At 46.1% G+C, this 25,474-nt stretch overlaps 1 protein-coding gene across 4 annotated transcripts in view; it reads right to left on the minus strand.

Moving 5' to 3' along the window:
- The window catches only part of INPP5K (inositol polyphosphate-5-phosphatase K), a 103,005-nt gene extending 77,695 nt beyond the window's left edge, over positions 1-25,310 (minus strand). For 3 of the 4 annotated variants that reach the window (XM_069761336.1, XM_069761334.1, XM_069761337.1), the window contains exon 1: positions 25,204-25,310. The gene's annotated coding sequence lies outside the window, so the exon portion shown is untranslated. The remainder of the gene's footprint in view (positions 1-25,203) is intronic. The other variant, XM_069761335.1, reaches the window with a different exon arrangement.
- Positions 25,311-25,474: the final 164 nt, after the last annotated feature.

The raw sequence follows: 25,474 nt of genomic DNA on the forward strand, positions 1-25,474 counted from the left end.
GGAAATTATAGGCCAGTAAGTCTAACCTCTATTGTTGGTAAAATATTTGAAGGGTTTCTGAGGGATGTTATTCTGGATTATCTCAATGAGAATAACTGTTTAACTCCATATCAGCATGGGTTTATGAGAAATCGCTCCTGTCAAACCAATCTAATCAGTTTTTATGAAGAGGTAAGCTATAGACTGGACCACGGTGAGTCATTGGACGTGGTATATCTCGATTTTTCCAAAGCGTTTGATACCGTGCCGCACAAGAGGTTGGTACACAAAATGAGAATGCTTGGTCTGGGGGAAAATGTGTGTAAATGGGTTAGTAACTGGCTTAGTGATAGAAAGCAGAGGGTGGTTATAAATGGTATAGTCTCTAACTGGGTCGCTGTGACCAGTGGGGTACCGCAGGGGTCAGTATTGGGACCTGTTCTCTTCAACATATTCATTAATGATCTGGTAGAAGGTTTACACAGTAAAATATCGATATTTGCAGATGATACAAAACTATGTAAAGCAGTTAATACAAGAGAAGATAGTATTCTGCTACAGATGGATCTGGATAAGTTGGAAACTTGGGCTGAAAGGTGGCAGATGAGGTTTAACAATGATAAATGTAAGGTTATACACATGGGAAGAGGGAATCAATATCACCATTACACACTGAACGGGAAACCACTGGGTAAATCTGACAGGGAGAAGGACTTGGGGATCCTAGTTAATGATAAACTTACCTGGAGCAGCCAGTGCCAGGCAGCAGCTGCCAAGGCAAACAGGATCATGGGGTGCATTAAAAGAGGTCTGGATACACATGATGAGAGCATTATACTGCCTCTGTACAAATCCCTAGTTAGACCGCACATGGAGTACTGTGTCCAGTTTTGGGCACCGGTGCTCAGGAAGGATATAATGGAACTAGAGAGAGTACAAAGGAGGGCAACAAAATTAATAAAGGGGATGGGAGAACTACAATACCCAGATAGATTAGCGAAATTAGGATTATTTAGTCTAGAAAAAAGACGACTGAGGGGCGATCTAATAACCATGTATAAGTATATAAGGGGACAATACAAATATCTCGCTGAGGATCTGTTTATACCAAGGAAGGTGACGGGCACAAGGGGGCATTCTTTGCGTCTGGAGGAGAGAAGGTTTTTCCACCAACATAGAAGAGGATTCTTTACTGTTAGGGCAGTGAGAATCTGGAATTGCTTGCCTGAGGAGGTGGTGATGGCGAACTCAGTCGAGGGGTTCAAGAGAGGCCTGGATGTCTTCCTGGAGCAGAACAATATTGTATCATACAATTATTAGGTTCTGTAGAAGGACGTAGATCTGGGTATTTATTATAATGGAATATAGGCTGAACTGGATGGACAAATGTCTTTTTTCGGCCTTACTAACTATGTTACTATGTTACTATGTTACTTAGTGTCAGCCTCCTGGCGGCAGTAGCATACACCCACAGTCCTGTGTCCCCCAATGAGACGATGGAGAAAATAGTAAAGAACATTTTGGGATTCGCGCAAAATTCATAAATTGTATGCACAGTTTTGATTAAAATGTCACCAAAAAACGCAAAGAAAAAAAAAGAAAAAAACAGCAGAACTGTGCAAATGATGAATACTGCAACTCTCCACTAATCGGTCTGCCTAATACTAAACTCTCTCCTCTCCAATCCATCCTGAATACAGCAGCCAAGCTGATATTTCTGTCCAGCCACTACACCGTTGCCTCCAGCCTGTCCCAGTCATTGCACTTGTTTCCCTTTCGTAATAGAATACAACATAAATTTATCATACTTGCATACAAAGCTTTCCACAGTGTTGTATCATCCCACATCTCACCCCTCATCTATCAACATACTCATACTCTTCATTCAGTTATGGATTGAATATTAAAGGGGTTGTCTGGTCCTAACAGATTAGTGCAGTCACTCTGTGTGACTGCAGACTTATGAATCCCCCAGAACACGCACTATGTACTGTGGGGATTCGCGGGTTTCAGACATGGGACAGGAGGGTATGTATACATTACACATATTCCCAGACGGGGACGTGGCCTCCCTCTCTAGTCCGCCATGACCACTGGCCGTCCACATCACTAGACGGGGTGCAGCCTCGCTCAGTGAAAGTATATGGATCAAGGCCACATCCACCCACCGGGGGGTATGTATAACACATACATACCCTCTGGTCACTGGTCTGAAATCGGCGAATCCTTGCAGCGCACAGTGTGTGTGCTAGGGGGATTCATAAGTGTGCAATCACACAGAGTGAATACAGACTTATCAATTTGGACCGGACAACCCCTTTAACATCCTTTATAATCTGAACCTCCGACTCCCAAGGCTTTTCTCAAGCTGCACCACATTATTTCCATTCCTTTACATATACGGTAATCATATTACAAACACTATTACTTATACAATAACCAAGAGCTGTTATTGTATGCGCTACAGTCATAAAACTAATCACTAGATCCTTGTAGTAAATGCTAAATATTTCACATGATTCACACAACACAAATACAGATTATATAACATTGATTTTGCCATATGTGCATTCGTGACAGAAGTTTAACGTGTTGGGACAACTGTTCACCTTTAGCATAAAAATGCTTTCACATTACATTTTCTGACCAATTCCACATTATAGACTAATAAGCACAACATTAAGTGGCAGCCTTATGCAATCGTGAGATTTTTAACTGATTGAATATCAGGCCCTCCTGTTTGTTCTGGGGTGCTTTAACATAACATGTTGTCCCTAAGGCAATCAGAATGTGTTATCCACAAATACTGGAAGAGATATCGGCGTGTAATCATGGCTGTGGAGTCGATATAAATTTGACTGACTCCTAAAACACATAATTTGGGTACAGTCGTACAATGCAGGATGTGCTGTACATTTTTTCATAATAATTTGGGAAAGTTCTGAAACGTCCTATAAATGTCTGTTCTGTTCCTGATCTCAGGATCTCGGCTTTTAGTTGAGATGAATCTGCACTGCACTTTATGTACATGCTCAGTAGTGATCAGTGCTGTGGGGTCATAGATGAGATGAATCTGTGCTGCACTTTATGTACATGCTCAGTAGTGATCAGTGCTGTGGGGTCATAGATGAGATGAATCTGTGCTGGACTTTATGTACATGCTCAGTAGTGATCAGTGCTGTGGGGTCATAGATGAGATGAATCTGTGCTGCACTTTATGTACATGCTCAGTAGTGATCAGTGCTGTGGGGTCGTAGATGAGATGGATCTGTGCTGCACTTTATGTACATGCTCAGTAGTGACCACTGCTGTGGGGTCGTAGATGAGATGAATCTGTGCTGCACTTTATGTACATGCTCAGTAGTGATCAGTGCTGTGGGGTCATAGATGAGATGAATCTGTGCTGCACTTTATGTACATGCTCAGTAGTGATCAGGGCTGTGGGGTCGTAGATGAGATGGATCTGTGCTGCACTTTATGTACATGCTCAAAACAAACACCAAGAAAAAGATGTCATGCTATATATAAAGGGGAACCACCAAACAATACTAGAGATATACAAAAATCAAATAGAAATTTTATTGTATCGACCAACACACAAAACAAACCACTAGAATTAAAAACATTTAAAACAAAGAATAGGTCAACAGGGGTTCCTATATGGAACCCCCCCCTGGACATGTATTTGTATAACAATATAACCTTAGATGGTAAGATCAATGGCAGACACAGCTGCTCTGCATGCACATATACATAGATGGTAGAGTATGATAAAACACGAAAAAAATACTCACAAGGATTATAACAAATACATATAAATACTACTGGTCCAGCTCGCAGCACACAAAGGTAAGTATAGATCAAAACAGTGTCCGATATTATTATATATAGAGGTATATTCAGTATAGCAATAAATATTACCCAAATGTTCTCTTTCAAACAAATATATATACGAGTACCAACACGAGACTGGCTGGTATAAAATAATCTAGCAGTCAGTTATCAACATATATATATGGGAATGTATCAATAATAGTGATAGCAACCTAAGTAACCTTTACAAGCTAACATGAGCAAGTAGGTGACAAAATAAGATATATATACGGGTGCCGACGCGAGACTGGCTAGTATAAGACAATGCGAGACTGGCTGGTATAAAATGATCTAACAATCAGTTATCAACATATATATATGAGCATATACCCATAGTAGTGGTGACAACCTTATATAATCTTTGCAAGCTGATATGAACAGATAGGCAACAATGAAGAGCACATATACAGTGTCTATATTAGGGGAAACACCATAAATATGGATCTCCCCCACACACAGAAACGTCTGGAGGTCAGAAGTATACTGAATCCCTTAAGGTATGCATAGCCCCCATCAAGCACAGACGCATGCTGTCAACAATGGTCCCAATGCCTACCAAAACCGGAGTAAAATAGATAGAGCCCCCAAGTGGTGAGGCACTGTACTACCATAGATGTGCAGGGAACACCAGTAGAACATAACCAAATGTCAAATAAGCACAGAGGTCCAGGGGGCCTCTGTGCTTATTTGACATTTGGTTATGTTCTACTGGTGTTCCCTGCACATCTATGGTAGTACAGTGCCTCACCACTTGGGGGCTCTATCTATTTTACTCCGGTTTTGGTAGGCATTGGGACCATTGTTGACAGCATGCGTCTGTGCTTGATGGGGGCTATGCATACCTTAAGGGATTCAGTATACTTCTGACCTCCAGACGTTTCTGTGTGTGGGGGAGATCCATATTTATGGTGTTTCCCCTAATATAGACACTGTATATGTGCTCTTCATTGTTGCCTATCTGTTCATATCAGCTTGCAAAGATTATATAAGGTTGTCACCACTACTATGGGTACATGCTCATATATATATGTTGATAACTCATTGTTAGATCATTTTATACCAGCCAGTCTCGCATTGTCTTATACTAGCCAGTCTCGCGTCGGCACCCGTATATATATATCTTATTTTGTTACCTACTTGCTCATGTTAGCTTGTAAAGGTTACTTAGGTTGCTATCACTATTATTGATACATTCCCATATATATATGTTGATAACTGACTGCTAGATTATTTTATACCAGCCAGTCTCGTGTTGGTACTCGTATATATATTTGTTTGAAAGAGAACATTTGGGTAATATTTATTGCTATACTGAATATACCTCTATATATAATAATATCGGACACTGTTTTGATCTATACTTACCTTTGTGTGCTGCGAGCTGGACCAGTAGTATTTATATGTATTTGTTATAATCCTTGTGAGTATTTTTTTCGTGTTTTATCATACTCTACCATCTATGTATATGTGCATGCAGAGCAGCTGTGTCTGCCATTGATCTTACCATCTAAGGTTATATTGTTATACAAATACATGTCCAGGGGGGGGTTCCATATAGGAACCCCTGTTGACCTATTCTTTGTTTTAAATGTTTTTAATTCTAGTGGTTTGTTTTGTGTGTTGGTCGATACAATAAAATTTCTATTTGATTTTTGTATATCTCTAGTATTGTTTGGTGGTTCCCCTTTATATATAGCATGACATCTTTTTCTTGGTGTTTGTTATGTGTACTATAGGTCATGCTTTGGGTTGAACCTCCGCCCTTTTGATATTTGGTTGGATTGTGCCCTCCATTCTCTTGTCTATACTTATGTACATGCTCAGTAGTGACCAGTGCTGTGGGGTCGTAGATGAGATGAATCTGTGCTGCACTTTATGTACATGCTCAGTAGTGACCAGTGCTGTGGGGTCGTAGATTAGATGAATCTGTGCTGCACTTTATGTACATGCTCAGTAGTGACCAGCGCTGTGGGGTCGTAGATGAGATGGATCTGTGCTGCACTTTATGTACATGCTCAGTAGAGATCAGGGCTGTGGGGTCGTAGAGGAGATGAATCTGTGCTGCACTTTATGTACATGATCAGTAGTGATCAATGCTGGGGAGTCGGGAGTCAGAGAAATTGAGATGCTGGAGGTTTAGCTTACAGACTCCACAGCCCAGCGTGTAATGACACATGCTATGAATAGTCCAAATCCAGGAGTACAGCGTGGGCATCATGTCCCTATTCTTGAGCAATGAATGGAGGAGATCTCAGAGTATATCTGTATTTATTGTTTTATTAATGTGATTGTGGCATGGGCCAATGCACCTAAAGAGGTTAACTAGGGGAAACACGTTTATCACCTATCCACAGACTAGGCGATAATGTATTGATCAGTTAGGGCCTGACTGCTGGGACACACATAATGGGGCACTTTTCTCCTCCTTGGAATAGAGCGACAGTGCACATGTGTGACCGCTGCTCCATTCATTCCCTATGGGGATAGCTGTCAGCCATCACTCCTAACTCCCCAATTCTTGTGTTCTCTAAAAAACAGCCACAGAGTTCTCTTCCAAGGAGAACCTAAGGACAGACCGCTCATACTCAGCAGGCCAGATCCTTCTCTTCCCAGACATGATCTTTTGAGGGGGAGTTGGGAGGCCCTCATACACATTAAACTGTTGCTAGATGCTGCGGATATCGGTGTGTTCAGACGACTTTAGTTTAAGGGTAGGTGCACATGATCAGTAAACATTGCGGGTTGGAAGCTGCATACCCATGTAGCGTCCAACCCGCAGCGGACAGATGTTATAGCCAAGTGGATGAGATTTCAAGAAATCCCACGTCACAGAGACAGACATGTGGCGCGTCTTTCCAGACGGCAGCATGTCTATTTCTCTTGTGGAGACGCTCAGTCTCCGCAAGATAAATTTCATCCGTACAATGTATTGAACGTGGTGAATACTCGTGGTTCAATGAACACATGCGGATTCACCTGTGTTCAACAGATGGCAGTGCTTTGGACGGAGCGGACATGCACTGTGTCCAAAGTGCTGCCAATTCCTGATCGGGTGCACATACCCGCTATGTGCACACGATCAGGATTTCTTGCAGAAATTTCCTGAGCAAAACAGGACATTTTCTACAAGAAATCCGCATGCGTTTTTACCGCGTTTTTGGTGCATTTTTTTGCGGATTTTTCCGGAGGTTCCCAATGCAATAATAATCCACAAAAAAATCCACAAAATTAATGAACATGCTGCGTTTTTTACCGCGATGCGGTTTTTTTTTTTCGTGAAAAAAAAATGCATCATGTGCACAAAAATTGCGGAAAGCATTCTAAATGATGGGATGCATATTATGTATGCGTTTTTATAGCACACAAATGTATGCGTTTTTATAGCGTTTTACAGCCTAAGGGTATGTTTCCACATTCAGGAAACGCTGCGTGTTTGACGCTGCGTTGAGCCGCAGTGTCAAAAACGCAGCGTCCAGATGTTACAGCATAGTGGAGGGGATTTCATGAAATCCCATCTCCACTATGCATTAAAAGATGCATGCGGCAGACCCGCGAAAACGCACATGCGGTGCGTCTTTTAAGAATGCAGCATGTCCTTACATTGCAGAAACAATGAAAGGACAGCGCAGGTGACCTACCAGTGACCTCTGGTGCAGATTTGGTCAGGATTTTACCTGCATAAAATCCTGACCAAATCCTGATGCGATCCTGAACGTGGACACATACCCTTAGGGGTTTTACCAGAGTAGTCCAACAATGCTATAAATAAGGCACTTCATAAGTCGTAATTTAAACACATTTCGATCCAATAAGGGTCGAACACAGAAGAGATCCTTTAAAATATATATTTTTATTCAGATAAAAAAATTAAAATCATATCAAAAAAGCAACAGAAGTGTCACAGTAAAGAATATCGCCAAAAAAACGGACTTTTTTACAAAAAACAGTTAATACACAAAAAATATATGTAATTTAACACCAAAAGCAATACTAGTACCACCAATTTAAGGAACCAAAACAATATCACCATTTCCAGAACATATCAATAAGTCATTAATTTCTTACCAAAAAAGGTGTTATCTAATCATGCTTAGTATTGTAATTGGTGGTACATCCAATAGGTGCTAAGAATGTGTGTCACAACATAGGTAAGTATGTAACACATTGTTTAGAATATACGCTCATAAATAACTTTTTAAACAAAAATATATAAGTGTATCAACGGTTATAATTTATAACAGGGCACATTTGTTAGTTAGTATGGACTCCAAATAACAGATACTGCAGCTATACAACACCTCTGCACAAATGATTCAAGCACAAGGGGGCTGCAGAAACAGTTTTGGAAAGCGATGGCTATATCTGCATATGCTAAGTGCCAATATGCTTTAATCGAATGCCTCCTGATATAACTGAACTACGTTAAGTCCTAACCTTGATCAAGGTGCCATCTAAACAAGGTGCCATGCATAAATAAATACCTATGAGTACGGTGTAGCTCTATAGTCTGATATAACTAGACTGCGGTGAGTCCTAACCTACATTAAGGTGCCATCTAAACAAGGTGCCGTGCATAAATGAATACCTGTAAGTACGATGTAGCTCTATTATTCCGGGTCCATGTGGCGATACCCTTTCACCCCGACGCGCGTTTCGCCGCCAGCTTCTTCCAGGGGCGTGTCGGGGTGAGGGACAGCTGACTTTTTATACATAGCCCCAACCAATTGGCAACCTGTTCGGCCTAGTGACGTGTGCGGCGCATGTCGGCATCGCCTCCCTCGTTCATCTGATCTTCCAGCCTCCGCTCCTGACACGCAGGCGCAAGCCGCCAGCCTGTCAGTGTGAGCGTCATAGGAAGATCCCGAGTGGAGGAAGATTGCGCATGCGCTCAGTCAATAAGGTACGAATCATAACAGGCTGTTATTGATGGCGTGGGGAAGAAAAAACGCCCTCAATAATAGTAATTATATTGGACAAATCCTAATCCATGGTTTGCCAGAGACCCAGCATCAACATATAATCATACACATATATTCCAAGCTGCTGTATATATAATAACAACAAGCATAGTGACACTAGTAGAACGACAAGAGGGAGGATATATATAGATAGATAGATAGATAGATAGATAGATAGATAGATAGATAGATAGATAGATAGATAGATACGGTATATACAAAAATAAAAAAATAAATAAATAAATTTGGGGAAAAAACACTGTGAAGCTATACAAAAAAACATATATAAACATGAATGAATACAGTGATAATTATCATATACCCTCAGTTATACCTATATTAAAATGTATGGGATAAATATACTAAAAACCATACTATGTATAAAAAGCTAGAAAACCAGATATACATTTGAATGGAGTGCATATACAGAAATACCAATAAAAGTACTAAAATGTATGTGAATGGTGACTTAATCAATTTGACCTCTAAAAATTGATAAAAATTGGATAAATACATGTGTATGAAAAATATACTCACTCCCCGTAACAACCTATATTCAATATTTCCCGTTATACATACTGTCACCAGCTTATAACATACAAATATAAAAATACAAAAATGTAATTTCATGGCAGAAGTCCCTTTATATTATGAGAATGTTCTTTTTAGAAACTCCATGATGTTCTTATTGGAGAAAAAAAGGGGAATGTCCTTCATCGTTGGAATGTGGTCATATCTTCACCCGTCATCAAAATAAGTATTGATGGCCGTCAATTATGGTTAGAGCTAGAAAAAAATAAAGAAGTTAAAATCTAATAACAAAAGTTAAAAACCATAGTATCTAGTAACTTGTGTTATTAGATTTTAACTTCTTTATTTTTTATTAACTGTTTTTTGTAAAAATCCGTTTTTTTGGCGATATTCTTTACTGTGACACTTCTGTTGCTTTTTTTATATGATTCTAATTTTTTTGTCTGAATAAAAATATATATTTTAAAGGATCTCTTCTGTGTTCGACCCTTATTGGATCGAAATGTGTTTAAATTAACATACCCTTAGGGGTATGAGTTCAATCCTGGAAAAACACGGATAGAAGAGATGAAAATCTGATGTCCATATGATGCCTAATCTTAAAAACATATATAACATGCCTTACGATAGTAAGAATAGTGGATGCAGAAATTTGAGGTGCTAAAATAAAATATATCTATTCTCTAAAAGGAATGCGTGGGTCAGAAAGTAAAAATCTGTGGTTTTAGCATATATAGAGGACTTTATGAGAGTCCTCCAGTCCTGGGTGCTGTATGGCATGTGATCTGCCCCGACTACTGCATCTACTTTTAGGGCGTAGTCAGACGGCCGGCGACTCTCCTGACCGAGGCCAGTCCGAGCATTGCAGCTCGATATCAGTCCGATTCATATGGATGTCCGACTGCGCACAAAGGCCTAGTTCAGACTACAGTATTTTCCATTCATGTGCTGCCTGTGTGCCAGTGCAGATGAGCAGTTTTCCCCATGGATGTGTTATAGATGAGCGGAGCTACTGTATGTAACACCAGGCAGCTCCTATGCCGGTCCGGGGTGTGGATGAGTGCACAGAGCTGCATACAGGCCCCGTCTATTCCACTAATTGTGGACCAAGCTGGACGCTTATACGATACTGCTACATTAAAGAAGCCCTATACCCACAGATCAGATCTTCCCCGGTCTCCAGCGACGCTCTGATCATCTCACGCGACTGAAATTCCAATTTGTCGGGTAACACTGCGCGCTGTGCGAGCCTGAAGTTGCTTTTACAATGCAATTCTAAGGAGCATCAATGTGAGCCGGAATTGTAGTCATCTAATATATAAAGGTGTGTGTGTGTGTGTGTACTGTATGTCCGGGATTGGCATCTGCACCGTCGCAGCTACAGCCACAAAATGTTGCACAGTCACACGTCTGGACCCTGAGAGCGTCATAGGCTATGTTGAGGTGAAATTTTAACCCCACGCTTTCCAATTCACCAAACAATTTTGCCCCTATCTACATAATGGGGAAAAATGAAAGGAAAAGTGTTGGAGGCAAATTGACAGCTGCCAGATGTGAACAAGGGGGACTTAAAGAATGAGAGCGATGGCGCCAAAGAGTAAATACCGTACACTTGCTAAGGTGGGGCCCCGACATGGGATACTCACCACACACGGGGATATGAACACACACACAAAATGCGCCACACACTACCATGTGCTTGAACACATATACCACCCTCAGCACACATTTCACCACACATACACCAACCTCGCCACATAAAAGTCGAAACACAAAAGTCACCGCTCAAAACTCGCCACGCGCAAAACTCGCCACATGCAAAACTAGGCTCACGCAAAACTCGCCACACGTGCAAAACTCACCTCATGGAAAACTCGCCACGCGCAAAACTTGCACACGCGGAAAAATTGCCACATGCACAAAAGTTGCAACACATGCAAAAGTTGCCTCACACAAAACTTGCACATACTCAAAACGCACCACACAAAACTCGCCACACGCAAAACTCGCCATGCACAAAACTTGCTGCACAAAACTTGCTACACTAACCTGTCACATGCAACTCGACACACAAAAAGTTGCTACACGCATGTCGCCACACAAAACTCATCTCACAAAAGTCAATACATGCATGTCGCCACACGCAACTCAACACACACAACTTGACAAACGAAACTTGCCCTAAAACACACACAAGTCTGGTATTATCCTTCAAAAATAAAAATCTGATTAATAAGCAGACAAACTACAAGAGCAACAAATGTACCATATAGGAAATACGGCAGCTGTCAGTCACATGACCTGTCTATTATGTGTATGTGTGAGCTAATATATACTGCCAGGGGGGAGGGCTTGCTGTTGCTTATCAGGCTGCCAATTTAGCTTACAAATACTGAGGTAAAAATACTGACCAAATAACGTGTGAACGCGATCTAATACAGGAGGAGATGACATACAGATATATACTATATACAGGGCAGGGGAGATGACACACAGGTATATACTATATACAGGGGAGATGACACACAGGTATATACTATATACAGGGGAGATGACACACACATATATACTATATACAGGGAAGATGACACATATATACTATATACAGGGGAGATGACACACAGATATATACTATATACAGGAGGAGATGACACAGGTATATACTATATACAGGAGCAGATGACACACAGGTATATACTATATACAGGAGCAGATGACACACAGGTATATACTATATACAGGAGCAGATGACACACAGGTATATACTATATACAGGAGGAGATGACATACAGGTATATACTATATACAGGAGGACATGACACCGGTATATACTATATACAGGAGGAGATGACAACCTGGTATATACTATATACAGGGGAGATGACATACAGGTACATACTATTTACAGGGGCGATGACACAGGTATATAATATATACAGTGGAGATGACACACAGGTATATACTATATACAGGAGGAGATGACATACAGGTATATACTATATACTGGAGGAGATGACACACAGGTATATACTATATACAGGAGCAGATGACACAGGTATATACTATATACAGGAGGAGATGACTTACAGGTACATACTATATACAGGAGGAGATGACACACGTATATACTATATACAGGAAGAGATGACATACAGGTATATACTATATAAAAGAGATGACACATAGGTATATAGAGGAGGAGATGACATACAGCAGGTATATACTATATACAGGGGAGAAGACATACAGGTATATACTATATACAGGAGATGATATACAGGTATATACTATATATAGGAGGAGATGACAGACAGGTATATCGTATATACAGAAGAGAGGACATACAGGTATATAATATACAGGAGGAGATGACACATGGGTATATACAATATACAGGAGGAGATGACATACAGCAGGTATATACTATTTACAGGGGAGATGACATACAGGTATATACTATACACAGGGGAGATGACATACAGGTATATACTATACACAGGGGAGATGACATACAGGTATATACTATATACAGGAGATGACAGGTGTATACTATACAGTGGGGCAAAAAAGTATTTAGTCAGTCAGCAATAGTGCAAGTTCCACCACTTAAAAAGATGAGAGGCGTCTGTAATTTACATCATAGGTAGACCTCAACTATGGGAGACAAACTGAGAAAAAAAAATCCAGAAAATCACATTGTCTGTTTTTTTATCATTTTATTTGCATATTATGGTGGAAAATAAGTATTTGGTCAGAAACAAACAATCAAGATTTCTGTCTCTCACAGACCTGTAACTTCTTCTTTAAGAGTCTCCTCTTTCCTCCACTCATTACCTGTAGTAATGGCACCTGTTTAAACTTGTTATTAGTATGAAAAGACACCTGTGCACACCCTCAAACAGACTGACTCCAAACTCCACTATGGTGAAGACCAAAGAGCTGTCAAAGGACACCAGAAACAAAATTGTAGCCCTGCACCAGGCTAGGAAGACTGAATCTGCAATAGCCAACCAGCTTGGAGTGAAGAAATCAACAGTGGGAGCAATAATTAGAAAATGGAAGACATACAAGACCACTGATAATCTCCCTCGATCTGGGGCTCCACGCAAAATCCCACCCCGTGGGGTCAGAATGATCACAAGAACGGTGAGCAAAAATCCCAGAACCACGCGGGGGGACCTAGTGAATGAACTGCAGAGAGCTGCGACCAATGTAACAAGGCCTACCATAAGTAACACACTACGCCACCATGGACTAAGATCCTGCAGTGCCAGACGTGTCCCACTGCTTAAGCCAGTACATGTCCGGGCCCATCTGAAGTTTGCTAGAGAGCATTTGGATGATCCAGAGGAGTTTTGGGAGAATGTCCTATGGTCTGATGAAACCAAACTGGAACTGTTTGGTAGAAACACAACTTGCCGTGTTTGGAGGAAAAAGAATACTGAGTTGCATCCATCAAACACCATACCTACTGTAAAGCATGGTGGTGGAAACATCATGCTTTGGGGCTGTTTCTCTGCAAAGGGGCCAGGACAACTGATCCGGGTACATGAAAGAATGAATGGGGCCATGTATCGTGAGATTTTGAGTGCAAACCTCCTTCCATCAGCAAGGGCATTGAAGATGAAACGTGGCTGGGTCTTTCAACATGACAATGATCCAAAGCACACCGCCAGGGCAACGAAGGAGTGGCTTCGTAAGAAGCATTTCAAGGTCCTGGAGTGGCCTAGCCAGTCTCCAGATCTCAACCCTATAGAAAACCTTTGGAGGGAGTTGAAAGTCCGTGTTGCCAAGCGAAAAGCCAAAAACATCACTGCTCTAGAGGAGATCTGCATGGAGGAATGGGCCAACATACCAACAACAGTGTGTGGCAACCTTGTGAAGACTTACAGAAAACGTTTGACCTCTGTCATTGTCAACAAAGGATATATTACAAAGTATTGAGATGAAATTTTGTTTCTGACCAAATACTTATTTTCCACCATAATATGCAAATAAATTGTTAAAAAAACAGACAATGTGATTTTCTGGATTTTTTTTTCTCAGTTTGTCTCCCATAGTTGAGGTCTACCTATGATGTAAATTACAGACGCCTCTCATCTTTTTAAGTGGTGGAACTTGCACTATTGCTGACTGACTAAATACTTTTTTTCCCCACTGTATATAAGGGAGATGACAAACATGTATATACTGAGGGGAAAATGAGGGGTGTGAGGTGAAAATGAAAAGGTGTGAGTGCAAAATGAGAGGAGTGAGGGAAAATAGTGGAGTGATCGGAAAATGACAGATGTGAGGTCGAAATGACAAGTGTTAGGGGGGAATGAGAGGAGTGAGGGGGAAAATAAAAGGAGTGAGGGGGAAAATGAGAGGAGTGAGGGGGAAAATGAGAGGTGTAAGGGAGAAAATGAGAGGTGTAAGGGAGAAAATGAGAGGGATGATGGGAAAATAAGAGACGTGAGGTGCTATAACTAACCACAGATATTTACTATGCCCAGGCAACGCCGGGCTCTTCAGTTAGTGTGACTATAAAAAAGGACCAGAGTGGCGCTAGAAAAGGGAAGATGGCGATGAGTGAATGTATTACTGCACTTACACTACATTACATGGACACAGGTTTAACCCCTTCATGACCCAGCCTATTTTGACCTTAAAGACCTTGCCGTTTTTTGCAATTCTGACCAGTGTCCCTTTATGAGGTAATAACTCAGGAACGCTTCAACGGATCCTAGCGGTTCCGAGATTGTTTTTTCGTGACATATTGGGCTTCATGTTAGTGGTAAATTTAGGTCAATAAATTATGCGTTTATTTGTGATAAAAACGGAAATTTGGCGAAAATTTTGAAAATTTCGCAATTTTCACATTTTGAATTTTTATTCTGTTAAACCAGAGAGATATGTGACACAAAATAGTTAATAAATAACATTTCCCACATGTTTGCTTTACATCAGCACAATTTTGGAAACAAAATTTTTTTTTGTTAGGAAGTTATAAGGGTTAAAATTTGACCAGCGATTTCTCATTTTTACAACGAAATTTACAAAACCATTTTTTTTAGGGACCACCTCACATTTGAAGTCAGTTTGAGGGGTCTATATGGCTGAAAATACCCAAAAGTGACACCATTCTAAAAACTGCACCCCTCAAGGTACTCAAAACCACATTCAAGAAGTTTATTAACCCTTCAGGTGCTTCACAGCAGCAGAAGCAACATGGAAGGAAAAAATGAACATTTAACTTTTTAGTCACAAAAATTATCTTTTAGCAACAATTTTTTTATTTTCCCAATGGTAAAAGGAGAAACTGAACCACGAAAGTTGTTGTCCAATTTGTCCTGAGTACGCCGATACCCCATATGTTGGGGTAAACCACTGTTTGGGCACACGGCAGGGCTTGGAAGGGAAGGAGCGCCATTTGACTTTTTGAATCAAAAATTGGCTCCACTCTTTAGCGGACACCATGTCACGTTTGGAGAGCCCCCGTGTGCCTAAAAATTGGAGCTCCCCCACAAGTGACCCCATTTTGGAAACAAGACGCCCCAAGGAACTTATCTAGATGAATAGTGAGCACTTTGAACCCCCAGGTGCTTCACAAATTGATCCGTAAAAATGAAAAAGTACTTTTTTTTCACAAAAAAATTCTTTTAGCCTCAATTTTTTCATTTTCACATGGGCAACAGGATAAAATGGATCCTAAAATGTGTTGGGCAATTTCTCCTGAGTACACCAATACCTCACATGTGGGGGTAAACCACTGTTTGGGCACATGGTAAGGCTCGGAAGGGAAGGAGCGCCATTTGACTTTTTGAATGAAAAATTATTTCCATCGTTAGCGGACACCATGTCGCGTTTGGATAGCTCCTGTGTGCCTAACCATTGGCGCTCCCCCACAAGTGACCCCATTTTGGAAACTAGACCCCCCAAGGAACTTATTTAGATGCCTAGTGAGCACTTTAAACCCCCAGGTGCTTCACAGAAGTTTATAACGCAGAGCCATGAAAATAAAAAATAATTTTTCTTTCCTCAAAAATGATTTTTTAGCCTGGAATTTCCTATTTTGCCAAGGATAATAGGAGAAATTGGACCCCAAATATTGTTGTCCAGTTTGTCCTGAGTAGGCCGATACCCCATATGTGGGGGTAAACCACTGTTTGGGCGCACGGCAGGGCTCGGAAGGGATGGCACGCCATTTGGCTTTTTAAATGGAAAATTAGCTCCAATCATTAGCGGACACCATGTCACGTTTGGAGAGCCCCTGTGTGCCTAAATATTGGAGATCCCCCAGAAATGACCCCATTTTGGAAACTAGACCCCCAAAGGAACTAATCTAGATGTGTGGTGAGGACTTTGAACCCCCAAGTGCTTCACAGAAGTTTATAACGCAGAGCCATGAAAATAAAAAAAAACAATTATTTTCTCAAAAATGATCTTTTAGCCTGCAATTTTTTATTTTCCCAAGGGTAACAGGAGAAATTTGACCCCAAAAGTTGTTGTCCAGTTTCTCCTGAGTACGTTGATACCCCATATGTGGGGGTAAATCAGTGTTTGGGCACATGCCGGGGCTCGGAAGTGAAGTAGTGACGTTTTGAAATGCAGACTTTGATGGAATGCTCTGTGGGCGTCACGTTGCGTTTGCAGAGCCCCTGATGTGGCTTAACAGTAGAAACCCCCCACAAGTGACCCCATTTTGGAAACTAGACCCCCAAAGGAACTTATCTAGATGTGTGGTGAGCACTTTGAACCCCCAAGTGCTTCATAGAAGTTTATAATGCAGAGCCGTGAAAATAATAAATACGTTTCCTTTCCTCAAAAATAATTATTTAGCCCAGAATGTTTTATTTTCCCAAGGGTTACAGGAGAAATTGGACCCCAAAAGTTGTTGTCCAGTTTCTCCTGAGTACGCTGATACCCCATGTGTGGGGGTAAACCACTGTTTGGGCACACGTCGGGGCTCAGAAGGGAAGTAGTGACTTTTGAAATGCAGACTTTGATGGAATGGTCTGCGGGCGTCACATTGCGTTTGCAGAGCCCCTGGTGTGCCTAAACAGTAGAAACCCCCCACAAGTGACCCCATTTTAGAAACTAGACCCCCCAAGGAACTTATCTAGATATGTGGTGAGCACTTTGAACCCCCAAGTGCTTCACAGACGTTTACAACGCAGAGCCGTGAAAATAAAAAATCATTTTTCTTTCCTCAAAAATTTTGTTTTAGCAAGCATTTTTTTAGATTCACAAGGGTAACAGGAGAAATTGGACCCCAGTAATTGTTGCGCAGTTTATCCTGAGTATGCTGGTACCCCATATGTGGGGGTAAACCACTGTTTGGGCACACGTCAGGGCTCGGAAGTGAGGGAGCACCATTTGACTTTTTGAATACGAGATTGGCTGGAATCAATGGTGGAGCCATGTTGCGTTTGGAGACCCCTGATGTGCCTAAACAGTGGTAACCCCTCAATTCTACCTCCAACACTAACCCCCCCACACCCCTAACCCTAATCCCAACTGTAGCCATAACCCTAATCACAACCCTAATTCCAACCCTAACCCTAAGGCTATGTGCCCACGTTGCGGATTCGTGTGAGATATTTCCGCACCATTTTTGAAAAATCCGCGGGTAAAAGGCACTGCGTTTTACCTGCGGATTTTCCGCGGATTTCCAGTGTTTTTTGTGCGGATTTCACCTGCGGATTCCTATTGAGGAACAGGTGTAAAACGCTGCGGAATCTGCACAAAGAATTGACATGCTGCGGAAAATACAACGCAGCGTTTCCGCGCGGTATTTTCCGCACCATGGGCACAGCGGATTTGGTTTTTCATATGTTTACATGGTACTGTACACCTGATGGAACACTGCTGCAAATCCGCAGTGGCCAATCCGCAGCCAAATCCGTACCGTGTGCACATGGCCTAATTCTAAAGGTATGTGCACATGCTGCGGAAAAGCAGCAGTTTCCCATGAGCTTACAGTTCAATGTAAACCTACGGGAAACAAAAATCGCTGTACACATGCTGCGAAAAAACTGCACGGAAACGCAGCGGTTTACATTCCGCAGCATGTCACTTCTTTGTGCGGATTCCGCAGCGGTTTTACAACTGCTCTAATAGAAAATCGCAATTGTAAAACCGCAGTGAAATGTGCAGAAAAAACGCGGTAAATCCGCCATAAATCCGCAGCGGTTTAGCACTGCGGATTTATCAAATCCGCAGCGGAAAAATCCGCAGAGGACCAGAATACGTGTGCACATACCGAAACCCTAACCCTAGCCCTAACCCTAACCCTACCCCTAACCCTAGCCCTAACCCTACCCCTACCCCTATTCTAACATTAGTGGAAAAAAAAAATTTCTTTATTTTTTTATTGTCCCTACCTATGAGGGTGACAAAGGGGGGGGGGGGGGGGTCATTTATTATTTTTTTTATTTTGATCACTGAGATATAATCTATCTCAGTGATCAAAATGCACTTTGGAACGAATCTGCCGGCCGGCAGATTCGGCGGGCGTACTGCGCATGCGCCCGCCATTTTGGAAGATGGCGGCGCCCAGGGAGAAGACGGACGGGACCCCGGCAGGATCGGTAAGTATGATGGGGTGGGGGGGACCACGGGGGGGATCGGAGCACAGGGGGGGGAATCGGAGCGCGGCAGGCGTGGAACGGAGCACGGGGGGCTGGAACGGAGCACGGGGGGGTGGAACGGAGCACGGAGGGGGGTGGATCGGAGTGCAGGGGGGGTGATTGGAGCACGGGGGGAGCGGACAAGAGCACGGGGGGGAGCGGAGCACTGGACGGAGGGGAGCGGGAGCAGTGTACCGGCCAGATCGGGGGGCTGGGGGGGCGATCGGTGGGGTGGGGTGGGGGCACACTAGTACTTCCAGCCATGGCCGATGATATTGCAGCATCGGCCATGGCTGGATTGTAATATTTCACCCGTTATAATGGGTGAAATATTACAAATCGCTCTGATTGGCAGTTTCACTTTCAACAGCCAATCAGAGCGATCGTAGCCACGAGGGGGTGAAGCCACCCCCCCTGGGCTAAACTACCACTCCCCCTGTCCCTGCAGATCGGGTGAAATGGGAGTTAACCCTTTCACCGGATCTGCAGGGACGCGATCTTTCCATGACGCCACATAGGCGTCATGGGTCGGATTGGCACCGACTTTCATGACGCCTACGTGGCGTCATGGGTCGGGAAGGGGTTAAGGAATAACAAAAATGTCTTCGGAGCCTGACAAGAGCTGCGGCTGCTTTATAGCAGAGGGGAGAATGTTCTCAGCTCGTTGCTACAACAATTCTGTTTCCGCATCATTTGAAAAACAGATTTAAACAAGTCACACATGATCGTCCTGGAGGCTTTGCTCCCCCCCCCCTCTGGGCAAACTACGCTACAACCAGCCAGATTCAGCGGCATCTACACTAAGGCAGGTGGGCGGTCCTCTGGTGTGAGCTGGGGGTCTCCAGATGTGACTGGTGAGGTGTATGAATATACCACATAGGGGGTTGTAGCAGAAGTATAAGGCTGGGTTCACACTGCGTTGTGTGAACCCGTTTAACGGACTACGTTACACCGCGGCATAACGCGGTGTAACGTAGTCCGTTAACGCCGCCATTACAAGCAATGGCGAGCGCATCGCTAGCGCACGCCCACAATGGGCGTGCGCTAGCGATGTGCCGTCATTGAGTGCCGGACCCGAGACGCCGACTGCAGCGTTTCCGGGTCCGTCACTGCTAGCTCGCCGCTAGCGCAGATGGAGCTAGCAGAAGCTCCATCTGCGCTAGCGCTGTGCAAGTGCCGGCACTTGCGTTAGTGCAGTCCGTTTAACGGATATGTTGAACGGACTGCACTAACGTAGTGTGAACCTAGCCTAACAGGAAGAAAACTTTTTTTTACTCAAAAACAGCACCATGTTTATTATTATTTATTATAGAAACCTTCAAAAAGAACCTGAAGACTCATCTCTTCCGACAAGCCTACAGCCTGCAGTGATCCTCAACCTACTGAACAGCCGCACAGCCAGCTCTTCCCTCTCCTAGTGTATCCTCACCCACCCCCTGCAGACTGTGAGCCCTCGCGGGCAGGGTCCTCCCTCCTTATGTACCCGTGTGCCTTGTTATCTGCTTATGTTTAATGTATTTGTCTATATTTGCCCCGTATTCACATGTAAAGCGCCATGGAATAAATGGCGCTATAAAAATGTATAATAATAATAAAATAATAATAATAATAATTATGCTTTGCTTATATAACGGTATCATATTCTGGAGCGCTTTACAGACATTAAGGACGCTGCCCCCATTGGGGCTCACAATCTAGATTCCCTATCAGTCTTTGGAATGTGGGAGGAAACCGGAGGACCCGGAGGAAACCCACATAAACACAGGGAGAACACACACACTCCACAGGCCATCTTTGATATTGCAGCCAAGGTTAATTTACATAAGGACATTTAAATATCATCTATAATATAACGCTGGGAGCGTCACTCTGTCCGAAGCCTTTATAGACTGCGCAGGCGCAAGCGCCGGCGCAGTCTGGCCCCCACAGAGTGACGCTCCCAAAAGATCGCGGTATGCGTAAACACTGAACGCATACCGCGATCTCCACTGGAGAGTCAGGGACCGTGGACGCGCCAGGAGGGAGGGTAAGTATATTCACCTGTCCTCCGTTCCAGCGCTGCGTGCGGCTCTGTTTCCCGGCTCCTCTGCTGTGACAGAGTCCAGTCACAGGCAGAGGAGCCAGAGTGTGTGTTCAAGAAAATGGCGCCGGAAAGCGCGGACTGCGCAGGCGCCGATTCCTGCTGCCGGAATCGGCGCCTGCGCAGTCCGCGCTTTCCGGCGCCATTTTCTTGAAGACACACTCCGGCTCCACTGCAGGTGTGTCTTCAAGAAAATGGCGCCGGAGAGCGCGGACTGCGCAGGCGCCGATTCCTGCTGCCGGAATCGGCGCCTGCGCAGTCCGCGCTTTCCGGCGCCATTTTCTTGAAGACACACCTGCAGTGGAGCCGGACGATAGGGGAGTATGGTATTTTTTTTTTTATATGGCAGCAGCATACGGGGGCATACACACTGGAGCGTCTTATGGGGGGCATATAATACAATAGTGGCGCAGGATGGCAGCAGCGCATGACAGAACGGGCGCAGGATGGCAGCAGCGCATGACAGAACGGGCGCAGGATGGCAGCAGCACATGACAGAACGGGCGCAGGATGGCAGCAGCACATGACAGAACGGGCACAGGATGGCAGCAGCGCATGACAGAACGGGCGCAGGATGGCAGCAGGATGGGAGCAGCACATGACAGAACGGGCGCAGGATGGCAGCAGGGCATGACAGAACGGGTGCAGGATGGCAGCAGCACATGACAGAACGGGCGCAGGATGGCAGCAGCACATGACAGAACGGGCGCAGGATAGCAGCAGCACATGACAGAACGGGCGCAGGATGGCAGCAGCACATGACAGAACGGGCGCAGGATGGCAGCAGCGCATGACATAACGGGCGCAGGATGGCAGCAGGATGGGAGCAGCACATGACAGAACGGGCGCAGGATGGCAGCAGCACATGACAGAACGGGCACAGGATGGCAGCAGCGCATGACATAACGGGCGCAGGATGGCAGCAGGATGGGAGCAGCACATGACAGAACGGGTGCAGGATGGCAGCAGCACATGACAGAACGGGCGCAGGATGGCAGCAGCACATGACAGAACGGGCGCAGGATAGCAGCAGCACATGACAGAACGGGCGCAGGATAGCAGCAGCACATGACAGAACGGGCGCAGGATGGCAGCAGCGCATGACAGAACGGGCGCAGGATGGCAGCAGCGCATGACAGAACGGGCGCAGGATGGCAGCAGCGCATGACAGAACGGGCGCAGGATGGCAGCAGCGCATGACAGAACGGGCGCAGGATGGCAGCAGCGCATGACAGAACGGGCGCAGGATGGCAGCAGCGCATGACAGAACGGGCGCAGGATAGCAGCAGCGCATGACAGAACGGGCGCAGGATGGCAGCAGCGCATGACAGAACGGGCGCAGGATGGCAGCAGCGCATGACAGAACGGGCGCAGGATGGCAGCAGCGCATGACAGAACGGGCGCAGGATGGGAGCAGCGCATGACAGAACGGGCGCAGGATGGGAGCAGCGCATGACAGAACGGGCGCAGGATGGCAGCAGCGCATGACAGAACGGGCGCAGGATGGCAGCAGCGCATGACAGAACGGGCGCAGGATGGCAGCAGCGCATGACAGAACGGGCGCAGGATGGCAGCAGCGCATGACAGAACGGGCGCAGGATGGCAGCAGCGCATGACAGAACGGGCGCAGGATGGCAGCAGCGCATGACAGAACGGGCGCAGGATGGCAGCAGCGCATGACAGAACGGGCGCAGGATGGCAGCAGCGCATGACAGAACGGGCGCAGGATGGCAGCAGCGCATGACAGAACGGGCGCAGGATGGCAGCAGCGCATGACAGAACGGGCGCAGGATGGCAGCAGCGCATGACAGAACGGGCGCAGGATGGCAGCAGCGCATGACAGAACGGGCGCAGGATGGCAGCAGCGCATGACAGAACGGGCGCAGGATGGCAGCAGCGCATGACAGAACGGGCGCAGGATGGCAGCAGCGCATGACAGAACGGGCGCAGGATGGCAGCAGCGCATGACAGAACGGGCGCAGGATGGCAGCAGCGCATGACAGAACGGGCGCAGGATGGCAGCAGCGCATGACAGAACGGGCGCAGGATGGCAGCAGCGCATGACAGAACGGGCGCAGGATGGCAGCAGCGCATGACAGAACGGGCGCAGGATGGCAGCAGCGCATGACAGAACGGGCGCAGGATGGCAGCAGCGCATGACAGAACGGGCGCAGGATGGCAGCAGCGCATGACAGAACGGGCGCAGGATGGCAGCAGCGCATGACAGAACGGGCGCAGGATGGCAGCAGCGCATGACAGAACGGGCGCAGGATGGCAGCAGCGCATGACAGAACGGGCGCAGGATGGCAGCAGCGCATGACAGAACGGGCGCAGGATGGCAGCAGCGCATGACAGAACGGGCGCAGGATGGCAGCAGCGCATGACAGAACGGGCGCAGGATGGCAGCAGCGCATGACAGAACGGGCGCAGGATGGCAGCAGCGCATGACAGAACGGGCGCAGGATGGCAGCAGCGCATGACAGAACGGGCGCAGGATGGCAGCAGCGCATGACAGAACGGGCGCAGGATGGCAGCAGCGCATGACAGAACGGGCGCAGGATGGCAGCAGCGCATGACAGAACGGGCGCAGGATGGCAGCAGCGCATGACAGAACGGGCGCAGGATGGCAGCAGCGCATGACAGAACGGGCACAGGATGGCAGCAGCGCATGACAGAACGGGCGCAGGATAGCAGCAGCGCATGACAGAACGGGCGCAGGATGGCAGCAGCGCATGACAGAACGGGCGCAGGATGGCAGCAGCGCATGACAGAACGGGCGCAGGATGGCAGCAGCGCATGACAGAACGGGCGCAGGATGGCAGCAGCGCATGACAGAACGGGCGCAGGATGGCAGCAGCGCATGACAGAACGGGCGCAGGATGGCAGCAGCGCATGACAGAACGGGCGCAGGATGGCAGCAGCGCATGACAGAACGGGCGCAGGATGGCAGCAGCGCATGACAGAACGGGCGCAGGATGGCAGCAGCGCATGACAGAACGGGCGCAGGATGGCAGCAGCGCATGACAGAACGGGCGCAGGATGGCAGCAGCGCATGACAGAACGGGCGCAGGATGGCAGCAGCGCATGACAGAACGGGCGCAGGATGGCAGCAGCGCATGACAGAACGGGCGCAGGATGGCAGCAGCGCATGACAGAACGGGCGCAGGATGGCAGCAGCGCATGACAGAACGGGCGCAGGATGGCAGCAGCGCATGACAGAACGGGCGCAGGATGGCAGCAGCGCATGACAGAACGGGCGCAGGATGGCAGCAGCGCATGACAGAACGGGCACAGGATGGCAGCAGCCCATGACAGAACGGGCGCAGGATGGCAGCAGCACATGACAGAACGGGCGCAGGATGGCAGCAGCACATGATGGAGACCATATACCAATATAAATGCTCGCCACCCGGGCGTAGAACGGGTTCAATAGCTAGTTACTAATAATGACAGGTGAAATACCAAAACTGCATTCCCCTACACGTGACCTGTACATTGTCCTCACTGTGCAGAGAATGTGCAGTCACAGGTATGACATGTGGGAGCCAGCGGACATTCCCTGGTCATGACAGCACGAGAACATACCAGAGGTGGCCGGACATGTCACCTGTGTGGGGTCAGGAGCTCGGGGGGGTTAGGGTTGTGTCAGGAGTTCAGGGGGGGGGATGTCAGGAGTTCGGGGGGGGGGGATGTCAGGAGTTCATGGGGGGATGTCAGGAGTTCAGGGGGGATGTCAGGAGTTCAGGGGGGGATGTCAGGAGTTCAGGGGGGGATGTCAGGAGTTCAGGGGGGGATGTCAGGAGTTCAAGGGGGGATGTCAGGAGTTCAAGGGGGGATGTCAGGAGTTCAGGAGGGATGTCAGGAGCTCGGGGGTGTGGTGGTGGGGGGTCAGGAGATCAGGGAGAGGGGTCAGGAGCTCGGGGGTGTGGTGGTGGGGGGTTAGGAGCTCGGGGTGCAGGGAAGGAAGTGACTCCCCGTTATGTTCTTATACATATTATCCAGGGGTGGGTGAGCTGCTGTCCCAGTAGTGGCGCCCCCTAATGTACATATCCGCATGAAGCGCACACACGCAGTTTACACCGCCATACCTCATCTTTCATCACATCACAAGAGAATATGACACCAGCAATCATAACACCCGCCCGTCCGCAGGCCTGTACAGCCCCGTTACCTGTCCCCGCTTTTCCCGGTCCGTCCTCCCGTCTCACTGACAACTTTACTGCGGTTTGTTTTGGTTCTATTTTCTTTACCTCCTCACTCCCTTCCGTGGGCGGAGCTTCCCCCGTGATGTTTAACACGTGACCGACATCGCCGGGTGGTAGTCTTCACTTCTGTGTTGTGATTGGCTGAGGGCGGAAACATTACCTGGATACTGATGAGGACGCGGTCGCCATCTTTGTTAGTGGCAGTGTTTTCCTAGTGCTGGACTTTACCGTTTCTAT

This window comes from Ranitomeya imitator, chromosome 3 (genome assembly GCF_032444005.1).
Source record: "Ranitomeya imitator isolate aRanImi1 chromosome 3, aRanImi1.pri, whole genome shotgun sequence".
Classification (NCBI taxonomy): Eukaryota; Metazoa; Chordata; class Amphibia; order Anura; family Dendrobatidae; genus Ranitomeya; species Ranitomeya imitator.